Source organism: Myotis daubentonii, chromosome 14, assembly GCF_963259705.1.
Source record: "Myotis daubentonii chromosome 14, mMyoDau2.1, whole genome shotgun sequence".
Taxonomy (NCBI): Eukaryota; Metazoa; Chordata; class Mammalia; order Chiroptera; family Vespertilionidae; genus Myotis; species Myotis daubentonii.
The window spans coordinates 22,730,892-22,752,745 of NC_081853.1; the positions used below are offsets into that span (position 1 = coordinate 22,730,892).

The window sequence follows — 21,854 nt, forward strand, 5'->3', positions numbered from 1 at the left end:
ATGATCACTCAGAATCAAGAGATGACATAAACTCCTGGCTAAGGCCTCTGGCTATGAAACAGGACAGAATGGGGTTGGCATCCTGGTTGTTATCATGTTTATTATGTTGAGGTATATTCCCTCTAGTCCCACTTTTTTTAGAGTTTTTATCATAAATGGATGCTGAATGTTTCTGCATCTATTGATATGATTTTCATCCTTCATTTTGTTTATGTGGTGTATCATGTTAATTCATTTGCAGATATTGAACCAACCTTGCATCACAATTACATAAATCCCACTTGATCATGGTGTATGATCTTTTTAATGTATTGCTGAATTCAGTTTGCTACTATTTTTGCATGTATGTTCATCAGGGATATTGGCCTACTGTTTTCTTTTTTTAAACATTTTTTTTTTTATTGATTTCAGAGAAGAAGGGAGAGGTAGAGATAGAAACATAAACAATGAAAATCCTTGATTGGCTGCCTCTTGCACACCTCACACTGGGGCTCAAGCCCACAACCTGGGCATGTGCCCTCATCAGGAAACGAGTCATGACCTCCTGTTTCATGGGTCAATGTTCAACCACTGAGCCACACCGGCCGGGCTGTTTTCTTTTCTGTATTGTCTTTGTCTGGTTTTGGAATCTGGGTAATACTGGTCTTGTAAAATGAGCTTGGGGATCTTCCTTCCTCTTCCGTTCTTTTGGAACAGTTTGAGAAAGTTAGGTTAAACAAACAAAAAAAATTAATGAGAACAGTGGCATTGTTTTACATTTATGCAAATCTCTTAATGTCTGGCTTGATAGAGGATAGCTCAGTTCTTTTTTTTAAAAATATATTGTATTGATTTTTTACAGAGAGGGATAGAGAGTTAGAAACATCGATCAGCTGCCTCCTGTACACCCCCTACTGGGGATGTGCCCACAACCAAGGTACATACCCTTGACCGGAATCGAACCTGGGGCCCTTCAGTCTACAGGCCGACGCTCTATCCACTGAGCCAAACCGGTTAGGGCGGATAGCTCAGTTCTTATATCTGCTTTTGCATTAAACCTATTGTGATTTGTTGTTTGAAGTATATGAAGAAAATACAGTCACACAGATATGTACTAGTCAAAAAAGGGAAAGAATATTTTAGTAGACTATTCAGATAACTGTAAATTTTCTTCTTGGATACTACATTAAAACTCAGCAAGTGGTAGTTTCTTAAAGATTATATGCATGTAGAATCTGAAACCATATCAATGAACTTTTCATAGTTGTTATATTAAAATCTATTAATCTATCATGCACTTTGAATGGATTTTTTAACCATGCATGTTCTTTTAATACAGTGGTTCTCAACCTTCCTAATGCTGCGACCCTTTAATACAGTTCCTCATGTTGTGGTGAGCCCCAACCATAAAATTATTTTCATTGTTACTTCATAACTGTAATTTTGCTACTGTTATGAATCATAATATAAATATCTGATATACAAGATGTATTTTCATTGTTACAAATTGAACATAATTAAAGCATAGTGATTAATCACAAAAACAATATGTAATTATAAATGTGTTTTCCAATGGTCTTAGGCGACCCCTGTGAAAGGGTCATTCGACCCCCAAAGGGGTCGCAACCCACAGGTTGAGAACCGCTGTTTTAATATCATGTATTTGTCTTTTGGAAAATACTAGCTCACTGAGTTATTCAGATCTTTCAAATGTGGTCACATTTCATTATACAAAATCATATTCATTAATATCACTACCAATTGCATGAGATAAGTCTTTAAGTATTTGGAAGCTATAAAGTTCATAGTGGCAGATATTCTAATTTTCACTTGAAAGTTTAGATTTGATCTTTGGTAACAAATACTGTATTTTCCTTGACAAGCTCATTTCAATTATTTTTGAGAAATTTTCTGCCACATACTCAAACTGGAGTAATTATCGTTTTTGTTAAAAGATAATTTTTTAAAAGATATAACTTTCATACAAATATAAAATGAGCAAATGTTAAAGATTATATTTAACTCATAATGAGGGAGCCAGGCAGATGTTTAAACCAGTTCAAAGAAGTCAAAGATACACAAATTTATAATGAATACAAGAATGTTGAAATGAATGTGCAAATGGCACAAAAATGGCTTTTTTATAATCGGGGAAGGAGTATCCTCCACTAGGCAGAATTCATTTGCATGTCTATAGACAAGAATTATTTTGCATTGCTATCATTTATCTACAATTTACAGTTGTAAAATAGCTTCATAGAATCAGAATCAGCTAAGCATGGGCTATAGACAAAGCACAGTTTTCCTTTAAGCACAAATCTTTCCTACAGTTGTCTCACTCATTTTGAAAAAATGGTGTTTTGTAGGGGGGGGGGGGAGGGAAGCAGCTAGTTTACCTCACAACTGAACAGTTGCACAAGTGCATTTCCTGAGATGATTATCCTGCTTTGGTATGCAACATAAGTAACACAAATAAAATGTGGTGTTACTGCCTTGATTTCCACTAAGGTGCCAGCAGCTTTAGCTACCATTGCTTTTGCACCATTAGTTCAAACATCGACACAGTGAAATGGCAAATGATGGTCTTCATATTAATCTAAAAATAGTTTTGACTTTGAGGATACCCTGACAGGGTTTGGGGGAACCCTAGAGGTCTGTGGACCATACTTTTAGAGCCACTGTCCTAAAGTATTCTGTCGGTCAAGGAAATGACCCAAAGAAGAATGAGTGAAAAGAAGCAAAGAGCCAGACATCTGCAAATTGAACAATCAGACTTTGCATGGGGAGGAAAAAGTTATCAAAAAGGATCTAGAAACAGTGCCATAAAGTTGGGGGAGTTAATAAGTTAAACACAATAATAAAACCCACTAAATATGGTATGCTTTGTTGTTACTACAGACTCACAATTCCAAACAATGTCAATGATAAAATACTCCTCCTACATGAGCAGACCCTTCCCATTACTCCCTACTTGTACACCACTGTCCACAGCAGGGGTCCTCAAACTACGGCCCGCGGGCCACATGCAAATACAAATGTTGTATTTGTTCCCGTTTTGTTTTTTTACTTCAAAATAAGATATGTGGGAGAAACCAAGATGGCGGCATAGGTTAACGCCAGAGATTGCTGCCTCAAACAACCACTTCAAAAAACAACTAAAAGACGGAACGGACATCATCCAGAACCACAGGAAGGCTGGCTGAGAGGAAATTCTACAACTAGGAGGGAAGAGAATATCATACCCAGACTCAGAGGAGGTGCAGTGCTGAAGTGAAATACTCAGGTGCGGAGTGCACACGGAGCGGGCTGGCGGCGGAGGGCGCGGTTGTTGTTTTCAATCGGGAGGGAGTTTCAGACTCTGAGCTCCAGATCTGGGCAAGTCTCTAGGGACCCAGACTCAAACAGGAGAAGCGGGACTGTCTGGCTTCGGTCGGAACTCGAAGGCAGCTTTCTCTCCAAGGTTTGCAGCGGTTGCTGGGACTCTGTGAGGCAGAGCCCCTAGGGACGAAACTGAGAGCAGCCATAACTGCTCGCTCCGGCACGCCCTGTAGATCCCCGGGGACCCGCCCCGCCCAAGCCCTGCACAGAGCCATTTGCCGGATAGCCTCAGGCAAACGCTAGATTCGCACCGCCCTAGAGATCCAGCACAGAAGCTCTCCCACTGCAGACACAGCAGACTCTCATAGCCAGTTAGCCTGGAGGTCAAATCACCCCCGGTACTGCCGACAACAATCAAGGCTTAACTACAAGACTACACACAAAGACCACTAGGGGGTGCACCAAGAAAGCATAAAAAATGCGGAGACAAAGAAACAGGACAAAACTGTCAATGGAGGATATTGAGTTCAGAACCACACTTTTAAGGTCTCTTAAGAACTGTCTAGAAGCCGTCGATAAATGTAGTGAGATCCTCAAGAAATCTAATGAGACCCTCGATGTTATGATAAAGAACCAACTAGAAATTAAGCATACACGGACTGAAATAACGAATACTATACAGACTCCCAACAGCAGACCAGAGGAGCGCAAGAATCAAGTCAAAGATTTGAAATGCGAAGAAGCAAAAAACACCCAACCAGAAAAGCAAAATGAAAAAAGAATCCGAAAATACAAAGATAGTGTAAGGAGCCCCTGGGACAGCTTCAAGCGTACCAACATCAGAATTATAGGGGTGCCAGAAGATGAGAGAGACCAAGATATTGAAAACCTATTTGAAGAAATAATGACAGAAAACTTCCCCCACCTGGTGAAAGAAATAGACTTACAAGTCCAGGAAGCGCAGAGAACCCCAAACAAAAGGAATCCAAAGAGGACCACACCAAGACACATCATAATTAAAATGCCAAGAGCAAAAGACAAAGAGAGAATCTTAAGAGCAGCAAGAGAAAGAAACTCAGTTACCTACAAGGGAATACCCATACGACTGTCAGCTGATTTCTCAACAGAAACTTTGCAGGCCAGAAGGGAATGGCAAGAAATATTCAAAGTGATGAATACCAAGAACCTACAACCAAGATTACTTTATCCAGCAAAGCTATCATTCAGAACGGAAGGTCAGATAAAGAGCTTCACAGATAAGGAAAAGCTAAAGGAGTTCATCACCACCAAACCAGTATTATATGAAATGCTGAAAGGTATCCTTTAAGAAGAGGAAGAAGAAGAAAAAGGTAAAGATACAAATTATGAACAACAAACATGCATCTATCAACAAGTGAATCTAAGAATCAAGTGAATAAATAATCTGGTGATCATAATAGAATCAGGGACATAGAAAGGGAATGGACTGACTATTCTTGGAGGGGAAAGGGGTGTGGGAGATGCAGGAAGAGACTGGACAAAAATCATGCACCTATGGATGAGGACAGTGGGTGGGGAGTGAGGGCGGAGGGTGGGGCAGGAACTGGGAGGAGGGGAGTTATGGGGGGGAAAAAGAGAAACAAATGTAATAATCTGAACAATAAAGATTTAATTAAAAAAAAATAAGATATGTGCCGTGTGCATAGGAATTTGTTCATAGTTTTTTTTTTAAACTATAGTCCGGCCCTCCAACGGTCTGAGGGACAGTGAACTGGCCCCCTGTTTAAAAAGTTTGAGGACCGAAAGAACCACCAAAATTACCCTCAGAGCAAGGTATGTAGGCCACTCCCCACCAGGGATAAAGCTTCATAATGCAGAAGAAAAAACTCAAATCAGCAACTTGGTCACAGACAAATTCATCAGGATCAAATACCTGGGAAGTCCTTTAAAAAAAGAGAGAGAGATAGAGAACTATTTCCCATATATTAAAAAGAAAATCCCCAAGGGAATGGCTGCAAATTTTGTGGCAGTTGTCAATGAAAGAAACTTCCAAACCTGTAGAGAATGTTTATATAACTTTATCTGAGACAAACTGATGACTTATCCCTGGGAGAAAGAACTCAAATGCTCCAGAGAATAACGGTTTTGCAGCTTCTTTTATGCATTTGAAACTAAGAAGGGAATTTAAGGAAGATTACATGGGAGGAGAACCAAGATGGCGGCATAGGTTAACGCTGGAGTTTGCTGCTTTGAACAACTACTTCAAAAGTGAAACCAAAAAACGGAAGGGACATCACCCAGAACCACAGGAACGCTGGCTGAGTGGAAGTCCTACAACTAGGAGGAAAGAGAAACGCACACGGACACTCAGAGGAGGCGCAGTGCTGAAGTCAAATTCTGAGGTGCGGAGTGCGCGGAGCGGGCTGGCGGCGGAGGGCGCGGTTGGCGTTTTCAATCGGGAGGGAGTCGCAGACTCTGAGCACCAGATCCGGGCGAGTCTTTAGGGACCCAGACTCAAACGGGAGAAGCGGGACTGTCTGGCTTTGGTCAGAGCGAGTGCAGCTTTCTCTCCGAGCTTTGCAGCGGGTGCTGGGACTCAGAGAGGCAGAGCCCCTGGGGACAGGACTGAGAGCCGCCATAACTGCTCTCTCCGGCCCACCCTGTTGATCCTGTGCGACCCGCCCCGCCCAAGCCCTGCACAGAGGCATTTGCCGGATAGCCTCAGGCAAAGGCTAGATTAGCACCTCCCTAGAGGACAGAAGTTCTCTCACTGCTGACACAGCTGATTCTCATAGCCACTTGGCCTGGAGGTCAAACCCTCCCTGGAATTAGCTACAACAATCAAGATTTATCTATAAGACTGCGAACAAAGACCACTAGGGGGTGCACCAAGGAAGCATAACAAAATGCAGAGACAAAGAAACAGGACAAAATTGTCAATGGAAGAAATAGAGTTCAGAACCACACTTTTAAGGTCTCTCAAGAACTGTTTAGAAGCTGCCGATAAACTTAATGAGATCTACACGAAAACTAATAAGACCCTCGATCTTATATTGGGGAACCAACTAGAAATTAAGCACACACAGACTGAAATAACGAATATTATACAGACGCCCGACAGCAGACCAGAGGAGCGCAAGAATCAAGTCAATGATTTGAAATGCGAGGAAGCAAAAAACATCCAACCGGAAAAGCAAATTGAAAAAAGAATCCAAAAATGCGAGGATAGTGTAAGGAGCCTCTGGGACAGCTTCAAGCGTACCAACATCAGAATTATAGGGGTGCCAGAAGATGAGAGAGACCAAGATATTGAAAACCTATTTGAAGAAATAATGACAGAAAACTTCCCCCACCTGGTGAAAGAAATGGACTTACAGGTCCAAGAAGCTCGAAGAACCCCAAACAAAAGGAATCCAAAGAGGACCACACCAAGACACATCATAATTAAAATGCCAAGAGCAAAAGATAAAGAGAGAATCTTAAAAACAGCAAGAGAAAGAAACTCAGTTACCTACAAGGGAATACCCATATGACTGTCAGCTGATTTCTCAACAGAAACTTTGCAGGCCAGAAGGGAATGGCAAGAAATATTCAAAGTGATGAATACCAAGAACCTACAACCAAGATTACTTTATCCAGCAAAGCTATCATTCAGAATTGAAGGTCAGATAAAGAGCTTTACAGATAAGGAAAAGCTAAAGGAGTTCATCACCACCAAACCAGGATTATATGAAATGCTGAAAGGTATCCTTTAAGAAGAGGAAGAGGAAGAAAAAGGTAAAGATACAAATTATGAACAACAAATATGCATCTATCAACAAGTGAATCTAAGAATCAAGTGAATAAATAATCTGATGAACAGAATGAACTGTTGATTATAATAGAATCAGGGACATAGAAAGGGAATGGACTGACTATTCTTGGGGGGGAAAGGGGTGTGGGAGATGTGGGAAGAGACTGGACAAAAATCGTGCACCTATGGATGAGGACAGTGGGTGGGGAGTGAGGGCGGAGGGTGGGGCGGGAACTGGGAGGAGGGGAGTTATGGGGGGGAAAAAAGAGGAACAAATGTAATAATCTGAACAATAAAGATTTAATTTAAAAAAAAAAAGATTACATGGAGGTGGGAGAGGGTGGTATGGTTTATTTAAAAGGTATGTTAACTAACCTAAATACACAGAAACAAGGGACCTGATTTGCTCAAGGCAAAAATAAGCCTTTTACTTAAAAGCTGTATGCCTAGGGTGTGACTACCCACCATGACCTGCCCACTTAGGAATTTATGATCAGATCAACTTGGTGAGGTCACTTTCCATAATAACCCCCCTTTTTTCGCCACATAATTAAACCAAACCAAAACAAATGCCTTCTTCCCAATAACTCTCAGCACTTATTGTGCTCAGTTCACCTGAACCAATTCCTCTGTCTCTGCTGCTTTCTGGAGCACCTTCCCCAATGCTGCAGATCAGGACTCTGCCCTCACCCGAAGCTGCCAATGGAGCAAGTGAATAGCTTATGCCTCCTGACCTGGGTTGCTGGCATCTTCTGATAACACGAAATTGCTGGTTCTGGGCCTTGCAGCAGGCTGGGTGCTTTTTCATTTAATCACTCTTAAAGCAATGAACTCTTACTCCTTCTCAAAAACTTGAACTGCCCTAGCTGGTTTGGCTCAGTGGATAGAGCGTTGGCCTGCAGACTGAAGGGTCCTAGGTTTGATTCCAGTCAAGGGCACATGCCTGGGTTGTGGGCTCCATCCCCAGTAGGGGGCATGGAGGGGGCAACCAATCGATGATTCTCTCTCATCATTGATATTTCTATCTCTCTCTCCCTTCCTTTCTGAAATCAATAAAAATATATTTAAAAAACAAAACAAAACATAAAACATGGACCTGAGGAAAGGAAAAAAAACTAATGTATAACCCTACCAGCCAGAAATACTTTTAGCATTTATTTTGCTTTCTTTAATTAAATCTTATTGTTGAAAGTATTACATATGTCCCATTTTCCCCCCCATTGACCCCTTCTAGCCCACCCCAGGCCCTTACCACCCTATTATCTGTATCCATTGGTTATGCATATACACATACAAGTTCTTTGGTTGATCTCTTCCTACCCACCCACCCACCCTCTTCCCTTTTCTATGCTTCTATGTCTCTGGATCTATTTTGTTCATCAGTTTATTTTGTCCATTAGATTCCACATATGAGTGAGATAATGTGATACTTTCTTTCTCTGACTTGCTTGTTTTGCTTAGCATAATACTCTCCAGTCCCTCCATGCTGTCTCAGAGTAAGAGAACCTTCTTTTTTACTGCTGCATAGTATTCAGTGTGTAAGTGTTACCACAAGTTTTTTATCCACTTATCTATTGATGTGCACTTGGGCTGTTTCCAGATCTTGGCTATTATAAATTGTGCTGCTATAACCATAGGGGTGCATACTTTCTTTCTGATTGGTGTTTTGGATTTCTTAGGATATATTCCTAGAAGTGGGATCACTGGGTCAAATGGCAGTTCCATATTTAATTTTTGAGGAAACTCCATACTGTTTTCTATATGGCTGCATTCCCACCAACAGTGTACTAGGGTTCCACTTTCTCCACATCCTTGCCAGCACTGTCGTTTGCTGATTTGTTGATGGTAGCCATTATGACAGGTTTAAGGTGATACATCATTGTCGTTTTAATTTGCATTTCTCTGATGATCAGTGACTTTCAGCATTTTTTTCAATGTCTCTTGGCCATCTGTCCACTTTGGAGAAGTGTCTAAATAGGTGCCCATAAAAAAAAAATAATAAAAAATAAAAAGTTTGAGGACCCCTGGTCCAGAGTATAGGCCTGAGTAAGACATCAGAGTCCAGGAGCATTATAGCCTCAGACCACAAAAAGGAAGAGATGGCAACCATTCTATTTCTGTTCTTTTAGTGACTACCTTAGAAATGTTAGCATGGATGCTTGTCAAAACCCAAAACTGATCTCAATCCTCCTGTGCCCCCCATCCCCCAAAAAATAACTTTGTAAGACATTGTTGCCCTGGCCAGTATGACTCAGTGATTAGAGTATCAGCCCACTCACCAAAGGGTCACGGGTTTGATTCTGGTTCAGGACATGAATCTGAGTTGCAGCTTCGATTCCTGGCCCAGGGCACGACGCATGCAAGAGGCAACTCCAATCGATGTCTCTCTCTCACACTGATGTTTCTCTTTCTCTCTCTCTCTCTCTCTCTCTCTCTCTCTCTCTCACTCTCTCTCTCTCTCCCTCCCTCCCTCCTTCCCTCCCTCTCTCCCCTCTACTCTCTCTAAATACCAATGGAAAAAATATCCTTGGTAAAGACTAACAAACAAAAAAGACATCGTTGTCTTATAGAGTTGATTATTTTTATCCATGCACTTTCTTTTTATTTAGCACTTTCTTTGCTCTTCGTTCTTTCTTGAATCTCAGACCTTCCTTCTGCCTAAAGTATATTTTTTGGAATTTCCTTGGGTGATAGCCTGCTGGTAATTATTTCCCTCAGATTTTGTCTGCTAATGTCTTTCTTTCCTCCTTATTTATTCATTTATTTTTATTATTATTTTTTTATCCTCACCCAAGGATATGTTTATCCATTTTAGAGAGAGAAAGGGGGAAAGAGAGTTAGAGAGAGAGAAAGGGATCAAGAGAGAGAAAAAGAGAGAAACATTGATATGAGAGAAAAATATTGATAGGTTGCCTCACATAGGTACCCCAAATGGGGATAGAATCCACAACCTAGGTATGTACCCAGATCAGGAATTGAACCCACAACCTTTCAGTGTACATGAGACAATGCTCCAACCAACTGAGCCACACCGGCCAGGGCTATTTCCTCCTCCTTCAAAAATATTTTTGCATGCATATACAATCCTAGGTTCACAGTAATTTTCTCTCAGCATTTTAAAAATATTTCAGTGGTTTCTATTACTGCTGTTGAGAGGATTAACTGTGATTGCCATTCTTTAAAGATAATCTGTCTTTCCCTATGGTTGCTTTAAGATCTTTTCTTTGTCTTGGTGCTCTACAGTTATATTTATGTTACTAGAGGCCCGGTGCACAAAAATTTGTGCAATTGGGGGAAGGGGGGGTCCCTCAGACCGGCCTGTGCCCTCTTGCAGTCTGGAACCCCTCAGGAGATAACGACCTGCTGGCTTAGGCCTGCTCCCGGGTGGCAGAGGGCAGGCCCAATCCCTAGGTGCAGCCCCTGGTCGGGCTCAGAGCAGGGCCGATTGGGGAGTTGGGGTGCCTTCCCCTGTCATGCACAGAGCAGGGCAGATTGGGAGGTTGTGATGCCAGATTGGGGGGTTGGGGCACCGCCCCCATCACACTCAAGGCAGGGTCGATGGGGAGGTTGCGGTGCCACCCCTGTCATGCACAGAGCGGGGGGGGGGGGGGGGTTGGGGTGCCGCCCTCTATCACCCACAGAGCAGGGCCAATCAAGGGGTTGGGGCGCTGCCCCCTGTCACACCCAGAGCATGGCCCATCAGAGGGGCTGGGGCTCTGTGCCCTGTCACGCAGAGCAGGGCCAATCAGGGGGTTGAGGAGCTCCCCCCGTCACTCACAGAGTAGGGCCGTTAGGGGAGTTGGGGCACTGCCCCCTGTCACACTCAGGGCAGGGCGGATCAGGGGGTTGGGGTGCCGCCACTGTCACACTCAGGGCAGGGCAGATGGGGAGGTTATTACTCTACCCCATCACACACAGAGCAGGGCCCGTGAGGCGGGGGGGGTGTTGGGGCGCTGCCCTCTATCACCCACAGAGCAGGGCCGATCAGGTGGTTGGGGCGCTGCCACTGTCACACTCAGGGCAGGGCCAATGGGGAGGTTATGGCTCTACCCCATCACACACAGAGCAGGGCCCGTGGGGGGGCCGGAGGGGGGAGGTTGGGGCGCCGCCCTCTAACACCCACAGAGCAGGGCCGATCAGGGGGTTGGGGCGCCGCCACTGTCACACTCAGGGCAGGGCCGATGGGGAGGTTATGGCTCTACCCCGTCACACACAGGGCAGGGCCCGTGGGGGGCGGGGGGGTTGGGGCCCCGCACCCTGTTGCACACAGAGCTGCAGGGCGATCAGGGGGTTTGGGCACTGCCCCCCGTCATGCTGATCCCGGTGCCGGGAGGCCTCGCAGCTCCGCTGATCCCAGTGCTGGGAGGCATATTACCCTTTTACTATATAGAATAGAGGCCTGGTGCATGGGTGGGGTTGGCTGGTTGTCCTGAAGGGTGTCCTGGATCAGGGTGGGGGTCCCCACTGGGGTGCCTGGCCAGCCTGGGTGAGAGGATGATGGCTGTTTGCAGCTGGTCACAAACCCTTCAAGGTGGGGGTCCCCACTGGGGTGCCTGGCCAGTCTGGCTGAGGGGCTGAGGGCTGTTTTCAGGCTGGAACTGAAGCTCCCAACCACTCCTTTTTTCTTTTTTTTTTCTTTTTTATTCTGGGCCAGCTTTAGCTCTGAGGCCTCCCTCAGCTGCTGAAAACAGGTTTCTGGCCTTTGTTTACCGTCTGTATTTGATGCAATGTTGCGGTCCGGCTGGCTGAAGCTCCGCTGAGTAAAGCAGGTTTCTGGGGGGTTTTTAGCTTCTTTACTCGCAACATAGTTGCTGAGAGTTGCAGCTGAGAGGCCGGCAAGTCAGGCGGGGAACGTTGGAGTTCTCCATCACTGAAGCAAGCAAGCCTCCCTGTTCCCATCAGCTGCCTGGCTGCTGGCCGCCATCTTGGCTGCTAGTTAATTTGCATATCTCGGCCCTACGCTGTGAGTGACAGGGGGATTAGCCAATGGGAAGGGTAGTGGTCGTACACCAATTACCATGTTTCTCTTTTATTAGTGTAGATATGCAAGTGTGGATTTCTTTTTATCTTACTTAGCATTTGTTGGCCTTCCTGAATGTGTGAACAGATGTCTTTCACAAATACAAAAATATTCTCAACTATTATACCTATTTCAATATTGTCTCTGCAACATTCTTTCTCTTCTCTTCTTCTAGAACACCAATTATACATGTAGTTGATTATTTCATTCTATTTTCTAGATCTCTTATCCTCTCTTTCATATTTTCCATCTCTTCATCTCTATGCGCTGCATACTGGATTTTGTCCCCCAGAACTGTCTCCTAGCTTACTAATTCCCTCCTCAGCTGTGTCTAACTAACTGTTGAGTCCATAATTTTTCAGTTCTAGAAATTCTTTTTTTAAAATTATACTTTGTCATTTTTATAGTCTGATTATTTACTCCTAATTTTATTTAATTATATTAAAATACTTATTTTATATTCTATGATTGATAATTCTATTACCTACAGTTTTCATGGGTCTGATTCTGCTGTTATTTCTGTGGGCTCAATACTCATGTTGCCTTGCTTCCTTATTTATTTTATAATTTGGGGCATGAACTGAAATTCTTAAAGCTCTATCATGAAGGATTCCTTGAGGCCTGTGAGGAGACAAGTTCCTCTAAGGATATATGCATTTGGTTCTACTAAGCATCTCAGGAACACTACCAATCTAGCATCACTTTAGTTGGGTGAATTCATGTTATGGATCATCACATTGAATTGTGATTACAAATTCTCAGGGAAGGTTTTTTAAAAACTTGTTCAAGACAAGCAATTGTTTTTATCCCTCAGGTGACAGGTGTATTTCTAAATCACCCTGCACTGAGGTATGGCCATCGAGATCCTAACTTTATGGGAGGGGTCCTATTATACCCCTATCTTGGGTAGGTTATGGGTTTCATCTCCTGTCCCTATGAGTAAGGCCATGAAAAACCAAATCTCAAAAATCACCCTATTCAGCAAGTGTGTATGAGGCAAGAGGCAGCTGCTTACCTTTCTAACTTAGTTTTTGGCCTCTGAGGATTCCTTGATCACTTGCTGGGTCATGAACACATTTCTTTAAAAGGCTTTCAAATGTTATTGAGCACGTGAAGTTCTTTCCAGCAGGAGGATCAGTCAAGGCAACTATTCCATCCTCCTGCTCAAAATGAAAGTTCACATGAAAGCATGTGGTGTGGCTCTTTTGGTCAGGCCTGTTGCGCCAGCAGGATGGGCAAGTACCATGGTTTTCACACTGCCAGGAAGCTCTGAAGCCATCAACGAGATCAGAAGTGGCATGATAAACAGTACAAGAAAGTCCATTTGGGGAGAGCCCTGAGGGCCAACCCTTTGGAGGCACTTCCCATGCAAAGGGAATTGTACTGGAAAAAGTAGGGGTTAAAGCCGAACAGCCAAATACTGCCTTTAGGGAAAATATCAGAGTCCAAACGATCAAGAATGGCAAGAAAAATACATTTAAAAAATTACAGCCTTTGTACCCAGTGATGGTTGTTTGATTTTACTGAGGAAAATGAAGAAGTTCTGGTTGCTGGATTTGGTTGCAAAGGTCATGCGGTTAATGACATTCCTGGTGTCCACTTTAAGCTTATCAAAATAGCCAATGTCTCTCTTTTGGCGGCCTACAAAGGCAAGAATAAAAGACCAAGATCTTAAGTTTTGATGGTGAAAACACAGTAGTAATAAATTTTATATGCTTAAAAAATGTATGTGGTATGTAAATGATGAATGACCTGACATGGTTTGGTTATACAGAACAGGACTGAGTGAGGGCAACAAGATTGCAGCTGGGGATATACCCAAAAGCCCAGCAGGGACTAGCCAGTGAAGAAAGGGCCTTCAATGTCATTGTGCATTTTGAACTTTATCTAGCAGGTAATGGAGGTACTTTCAAATTTGAACCGCAAGATCCACAAATTTTTTCATAAACTAACATTTTAGGATTCTATTACTGTTTCCCTTTAAACCTGTGTTTCTTAAAGTGTAGCCAAGTTTTACCTGCATCAGCATCATCTGATTCGCTTATCAAAACTTGCAGATTCCCAAGTCCAAGCCCTACTGAGTAAGTCTCCCCAAAGAGGAAGGGTAAGGAAGGGGGAACACCCAAGACCTGGGACTCTGAAGTTTAACAAGCTTGCAGGTAAACCTTTTGTACATTAAACTCAGAACCTGTGGGTGAGAGCAGTGCTTTTCAATCTGCTACTGAGACCACTGGTGGGCTGGAAAATCATTTATCAATGAGATAGAGTAAAATCTCACATTGTGTCTCTTGCTATTAGGATGAGTATTATTGCATTAAACCTTTGTTTCGGTATTATAGTGTGTGTGTGTGTGTGTGTGTGTGTGTGTGTGTGTGTGTGTGCATGAGCCAGCTGCAAAATATGTTTCATGTGTTGAGGCTAAAAAAGTTAAAGAAGCATTACCTTTGAGGATGCCCTATTTATATAGTTTTAATCAGGTTTTATCTGTAATTAAAATGTGACGGAACAGAATTCAGTATAATTTCCCACTGACTAACCCTGCCCATAGCATGCTGGGACACATCTATGTTTGTTCATAAATCAATTAATTTTGGCACTTCTTGACTCCAAATGAAGTGATGAAAAAGCATCTCAATGAACCTGGTCTGGATGGAAGCATGCAGTTAATTGTCACCTATTCAAGAACTGTTTTCTCATTTCCCTCAAGAGACTACAAAGCCTATGTTCCAGCTCTCATTACATCTTAGCAACCCTATACTTAAGGAGATGAAGTATCGCAAAATCCTGGCACAACTAACTCCAAAGTACTGAGTGGGTCCCTTTGCTGTGTAGGATTTTGTTATACTGAATATTGGTTGCTCCCACAGTGGTCCTAGGTTGTAGCCTGGAACACCTTTTACCATCTGGACACTTTTTTCCTTGGTAATTGCTTCAATGGGGTCTATAACTGTGGCCTATTCTCCCAAAAAGAAAATGATAAGCAAAGACAAATACAAATCCATCCATTCAAGCATCACACACACACATCTTGAATAATATTTCACAAATTTCAATCATTCACATAATGCATTTATTATGTTTTCAATTTCCACATACCTCTGGTCCAATTATTTACCATTTTTCTTTAAATAGAATCCCTTTTTTATATTTAAAAAGTTCTCATAACGAATACTTTATATCCCTTCTATAAATGGAAAACTATCACTTGCCAAAAGAGAAGGTAACTGTAGAAATAAATGTTAGGGAAGGAGAACCAAGTTATCACACTCAAGTTAAATTCTGTTACCTGCCACGGCTCTGAACCCAAATGAAGCCTGTTCTCTTTGCTTAAAAAAAAAAAAAAAAAAGAATTAACCCCTAGCTGGTGTGGCTCAGTTGGTTGAGCGTCACCCTATAACCCAAAGGTGGCCAGTTTGATTCCTATATAATAAAAGCCTAATATGCAAATTGTCTCCTCAGGTGGTCGTTCAACAGGGAGACCAGGAGTGGGACCACTCACTATGATGTGCGCTGACTACCAGGTGGCGGCGCGGAACATGGTAGACATCAGCAACGCGCTGCAACCTCTCGCCAACTACCTGGGGGTAGGAGTGTCGGGATGGAGGTGTGGTGAGAATGCAGGGTGTCTGCTGAGCTTGCTCTCACTCCCCCTGCTAACCTCCCCCAGGACACCAGGGCTTGATGCTGGGCACCCGCGAGGAGCCCGCCACACCCACAAGGCCTCTTCCTGGTGAGCCGGGCCACGGCCTCCAGGACTGCAGGGGCTGGTCGGCTCACCGTGGGTTCACGCAGGAGCCAGTCTGCCAGGCCAGCCAGGAGAGAGCGTGCTGCCCACCTGGCTTCTGTGCAGCTGGGCGGCCCAGAAGCCCATGCTGCGCCCCAGCCCATGGCATCCAACCACACTCACCACATCTCCATGTGGGGACTCAGGTGCCGAGATTCAGGAGCACAGCAGCACGCGGGGCCCAGGTGCTACCCAGGGCCCAGAGGTCAGCTGGGACCTGCCCTTCCACACCAGACGCTCAAGCTTCAATCACTGGCCAGGCCTAGGGACCACACCCATGCACGAATTTCGTGCACTGGGCCTCTAGTAAAAACATATCTTTAAAAAAGAGAGAGAGATTTGAATGTTTCTTGCTAAAGACCTACTAGGATCCAATTAAGTCTTTTTTTGTGTGATGTTATCAAAAAGCATAAAGATTGGAAAAGGAAATAACATTTTCAATAGTGATTTCATTTTGTCTTAAGGCTGCACAGGTACCTCTTGGAATCATCTCCTGTTTCATCAGTATCTGAAACTTTGGGGAATAACAATATAGATCTGTGGTTCTCATGCTATAGTGTGCATCAGAATCCCCTGGAAGTCCTGTTAGAACAGATGGATAGGCCTCTTTCCCAGAGTTTCTGATTCAGCAGGTGAGGCTCCAGAATTTATCTTTCTAGTGAGTTTCCAGGTGGAGCTGAGCTGTTGGTGCACACCAGACTGTGGAGGCCACTGCACAGATAAACCCCACACATCTTTCACAACTCTGATTAGGTGAGTCGGTCCTCTGCCCTCCAGGAAGCTTTCTCTGCCCTCTCTAAATACATTAAACTTTTTCTAGTCACTTCTTGCCCATCTCACTAATTTCCAGTCTTTTCACTCAACCCATGCTTTAAAATCTTTTCGTCTTTCAAACCAAACACATATATCAAGTAATCATTCATTTTCTCATGTTTTATTAATCAAAGACAAGGGTAACTGCCAATCAGAGCTTCCAGGCAGCATGAGGTAACTGGTGTTTCTATACTGAGTTGTTATAATTCTAGCCCAGAGCAAAGAACCTGATGTTTTAGTTTAATTAACATCTAATCTTTGGTAAATATGAGTTCTTTTAGTCTTTTTGAAGTACTGAAAATAGTTCACAGGCACCCTTCCTGTCTCCCCCCATTACTGCTATTTAAGACCCTTGGGGGCTGGGAAGCTCAGGTTGGGGCCACCAGTATCTCTCACTCTTTTGGTAATTAATCACCGATGGTCTTCTGTCATTTCTTCTATTGTTGTTCTTTAAGAGCACAAGGAGCTGCCTCTGATACTTCTCTGTTAATTGTACGGTACCATGCTCAGGGCTTTAGAAGTAGCAACTGCTTTGCCTCCCCCAACGCACCCCCCCAAAAAAAAAAACCAACCCATTTATTTCGTCTGTATGTTTGACTATACCACAATTGTCTCCAGGGAGACACAACATACAAAGAATATTTGCAGTAAAATACACCAGCATTGTAAATAGGAGCGTTAAACTCAAAAGTTACCCTTTGGAAGAGGAAAATGAGTCAACAAAATAATTTATTTCCAGGGTTGGTAAAAAAAAAAAAAAAAAAAAGACCTGCAAATAAATACTAAGTTCACTAGGATATGATTCCCCTGGAATGCTCTGCCTGGTGCCTCCTGGAAGGCTGGTAAGGAGGAAATGTTTGAAATGTGTCAGAGTGAATCAAACTAAACTGAGAATTTGGGGTGATGTTAAGATCTTAATAAATCAGAAATATTTTTGCCTTCCTCATGAATATGTGACTTCCTTTTTCCAAAATTCTACTTAAAACTCTTGTCCTCCTGGAAGCTATCCCTGGTATTAATTACCACCACTCTCCTCTCCACCCCCACCTGATTCTAATCACATTTTATTCTGAATTCCTTTAGCAATATGGACTCACTGCATGTTGCATTGGAACTGCTATTGAAGCTTTTTCAAGTGTGAATGTGTGAATGTAAGTGTGTGTGTCTGTGTGTGTGCGCGCGCAAATTTGGGAAGGTGCCCTTCTTCCCTCTAAGGCAGGGGTCCTCAAACTTTTTAAACAGGGGGCCAGTTCACTGTCCCTCAGACCGTTGGAGGGCCAGACTAAAGTTTAAAAAACAAACTAGTCGGCTGCTAAGCAACAGGCAGCGGCGGCAAAAACACCCGGCGGGCCAGATAAATGTTTTCGGCCGGCAGCATGTGGCTCGCGGGCCGTAGTTTGAGGACCCCTGCTCTAAGAAATAGCTCCCCACCCACCTGTGACAAAGACCTAAAAATTAACTATTATAATTTCTTTATTTGATAACCATGCTTATGCAGTCATCTTATGCGAAAATGCCAATACCAGTAAGTTGTTATCCATCATTAATATGTTGGTGTCCTTCCTGCCCTTTGCTGATGAACGGGATGCTCAAATGTTATTGCTAATACTGCCTTGAATAGTTCCACCATGGAAATGCCAAGAAAACCTTTTTTGACTATGGATGACTCATAAAGATGCAAAAAGCAAGATTTTAGGTTGTTGTTTTACTCATTCCAAAGACTTATTAGATTTAGCTAATCATACAGCTTATCAAAAAGATCTTATGGGTGCCATGTGATGTTCTACCCCATCATTCATGCCTGATTGAATAACATGGTTAAAATCCAAGGAGCTCTTCCTCTAATGAAGTTCCTGCTCTGGTCTGTTGCTATGGCAACATCGGGCTGTAGTCCAAAATGACAGCAAATATATTAAATATTGAAGCAAATCCATTTTCTCCATGCTTTAGTGACCTCAGAGCCAAAACTGTGTTTGCTAGCACACAAGTTTAGAAAGAGTATTGTCCCTGCTACTTTTTTTGACATGGAAACCAATCATATTTATGTTTTCCAGCCCAGTGCCATCCATGTAGCAGACATTGAAAATATTTGAGGAGAGTTAGTTATATGTGGTAGATTGACCACACACATTTATTGACTATTTTTCCTGAAACCATACCAAAATGACAGTAAAAGAATAAAAAATGAATATGTTCACATAAACAAAGAGAATAGGAAATGATACCATAGTAGTCAAGAGATTTCTATTCTTTTTTAGCTTTTTCTTGTAGTAAAATATCCATAACATAAAATTTACCATTTTACCATTATTAAGGGTACAGCTCAGTGACATTAAGTACATTCACATTGCTGGGCAACCATCACTACCATCCGCCTCCAGAACTTGTTCATCTTCTCCAACTGAAACTCTGTACTCATTAAACACTAACTCTCCATTCCTCCCTCCCCTCAGCCCATAGTAACCCCTACTCCACTTTCTGTCTCTATGTTTTTGACTACTCTGGGACCTCATATAAATGGAATCAGATAATATTTGTCTTACTGTATTTGGCTTATTTCGCTTAACATAATGTCTTCAGGCTTCATCCATGTTGTACCATGTCAGAATTTCATTCCTTTTTTTCCCCTACTAAATCAGACTGTATTTTACTTTCAACTTTATTGGGGCATAATCGACAGACTTTCATTCCTTTTTGAGGCTGAATAATATTCCATTGTACAAATTTATCATACCTTGTTTATTCATTCATTCACCAATGGACATTTTGGTTGTTTCCACCTTTTGGCTATTGTGAAAAATAAACATTGGTGTACAAATATTTATTTGAGTCTTTACTTTCAAAACTTTTGTGTGTATACCAAGAAGTGAAATCACTGGGTCAAACAATAATTCTATCTTCAACTTTTTTTTAATCCTCATCCCAGGAGTGAGGATATTTTTTCCATTTATTTTTAGAGAGAGTGGAAGGGAGGGAGGGAGGGAGGGAGGGAGGGAGGGAGGGAGAGAGAGAGAGAGAGAGAGAGAGAGAGAGAGAGAGAGAGAGAGAGAGAGAAAGAAAGAAAGAGAGAAGGGGAGAGGGGAACACATTGATTGGTTGCCTCCCGCTCATGCCCCAACAGGGGCTGGGGATTGAACCTCCAACTGAGGTATGTGCCCTTGACTGAGAATTGAACCTGTGACCCTTCAGTCTGTGACCCAACACTCTAACCACTGAGCAACCAGCTAGGGCTATGTTTAACTTTTTGAGAAACCATCAACTACTTTCCACTACAGCTGTACCATTTTTACATTCCAACCAACAATTCACAAAAGGGTCCCAATTTCTCCATGTCCATCCCAATAGTTATTGTGGGGGTTTTTTATAATAGCCATCGTAATGAGTGTGAAATGATATCTCATTGTGGTTTTGATTTGCATTTCCCTAATGATTAATGATGTGGGCAGCTTTTCATGTGCTTATTGGCATTTGTTCCATTCATTTTGAAAAGATGGAAAGCAGATGGAGGAATGATAATCATCTTAGCAGAGCAAGAGGAGTTACAGATGAGAAGCAAACTGATTTGCCCCACAAAAGCTCTGAAATATTCAGACTGTGATGGAAAAATGAACCAGTGTAAGGATCAGGGATGAAAACATCCTTTGCCCCAACAGCCAAGCAGTTATTCCTCACCCAAACAGGAGAAGGGAGGTTTAATCCCTGGGGAATCTGAACTGGTGAGGCCCTAGATTCCAGGCCAACTGGAACAGTAGCCAACAGGAATGAGAGGTCTAGAAATGGGGAGACTACACAGAGGGACCTCCAGTCCTCTTCCTTGAGTCTATTCGCAAATGCAGGCAATGTGTCTTACTCCGAGGCAGAACATGAGAGGATTCTTCTCATAAGAAACTGGACTTTGCCCTGGCTGGTGTTACTCAGTGGTTACAGCACTGGCCCATGCCCTGAAGGGACATGGGTTTGATTCCTGGTCAAGGGCAGGTATCTGGGTTGCAGGTTTGTTCCTCAGTCTTAGTCGCGGGTGCATGCAGGAGGCAACCAATCTATGTGTCTCTCTCAGATCAATATTCTCTCTCTCTCTCTCTCTCTCTCTCTCTCTCTCTCTCTCTCTCTCTCTCTCTCTTCTTGCCTTCCTTTCCACACTCTCTACATATCAATGGAAAAAATATCCTGGGGTGAGGATTAACCAAAAAAAAATAAAGAAACTGAACTTTCCAGGGGAAGCAAACTACTGACATTTGGCCTTTTCCCAACAAAACAGCAAAATCCCCATCAGAAACCCTGCAGTGAAGGCCTCCACTTGATAAGCTCTGGCTATGTACACAGGGCTTCCAATTAGGTTTTGTGCATTACTCTAAAATATGAAGTGACAATTAAGGATCACCAGACATTTGAGGAAAGCCTCTATCATGAAAGACAGAGACTCAGACAAACAAAAAGAAACAGAAAGAAATAGATGACAGTAAGAACAGAAGAAAGCTTCAAATAAAAATTAGAATTAATACCCCCAGAGAGTTAGAGAAGATAGTACATCCATCAATTTAAAAACAAACAAGCCTGGCCAGTGTGTCTTAGTGGTTGAGCATTGACCTATGAACCAGGAGGTTATGGTTCGATTCCCAGTTAGGGCACATGCTGGGTTGTAGGCTTGATCCCCAGTGAGGTGCATGGAGGAGGCAGTTGGTCAATGATTCTCTCTCATCATTGATGTTTCTTTCTCTCCTTCTTTCTCCTCTCTGAAATCAATAAAAATATATTAAAAAAAAAAAAAAAGGTTAGTTCCAGTCAAGATAGCAGTGTAGCTAGCAGGTTTGGCTCAGTGGATAGAGCACTGGCCTGCAGACTGAAGAGTCCCAGGTTCGATTTCAGTCAAGTGCACATGACCTGGTTGTGGTCTCAGTACCCAGTAGGGTGTTGGAGGCCAGATGTAAGCTGGCAAGGTCCTTGCACCTGTAGGGGCTAGCAAGGCTGGGACCCTTACCCACACAGTTTTCCCAGACTTGTTTGGATGGCGATTATCAGTAGAATGAGAGCAACATTTGTAGAATGAGAACAGCCTTTCATGCCTTACCAAGAAGTCTGTAACTATTTACTGAGATATGCTGTACTGAGAACTTGTCCTTCTGCTATGTCTCTCCCTTAGAGATTAAGAGGAACAAAGAATACATTCC

The 21,854-nt window shown here is 42.9% G+C and overlaps 1 protein-coding gene and 1 pseudogene across 1 annotated transcript in view; one reads left to right on the forward strand and one right to left on the reverse strand.

Annotated features, from left to right (window-relative positions):
• SRGAP3 (SLIT-ROBO Rho GTPase activating protein 3) overlaps window positions 1-21,854 on the reverse strand; it is a 369,413-nt gene that overhangs the window by 250,539 nt on the left and 97,020 nt on the right. The gene's annotated exons all lie outside the window — the stretch shown is intronic.
• On the forward strand, window positions 13,321-13,886 carry LOC132215131 (small ribosomal subunit protein uS12-like; annotated as a pseudogene).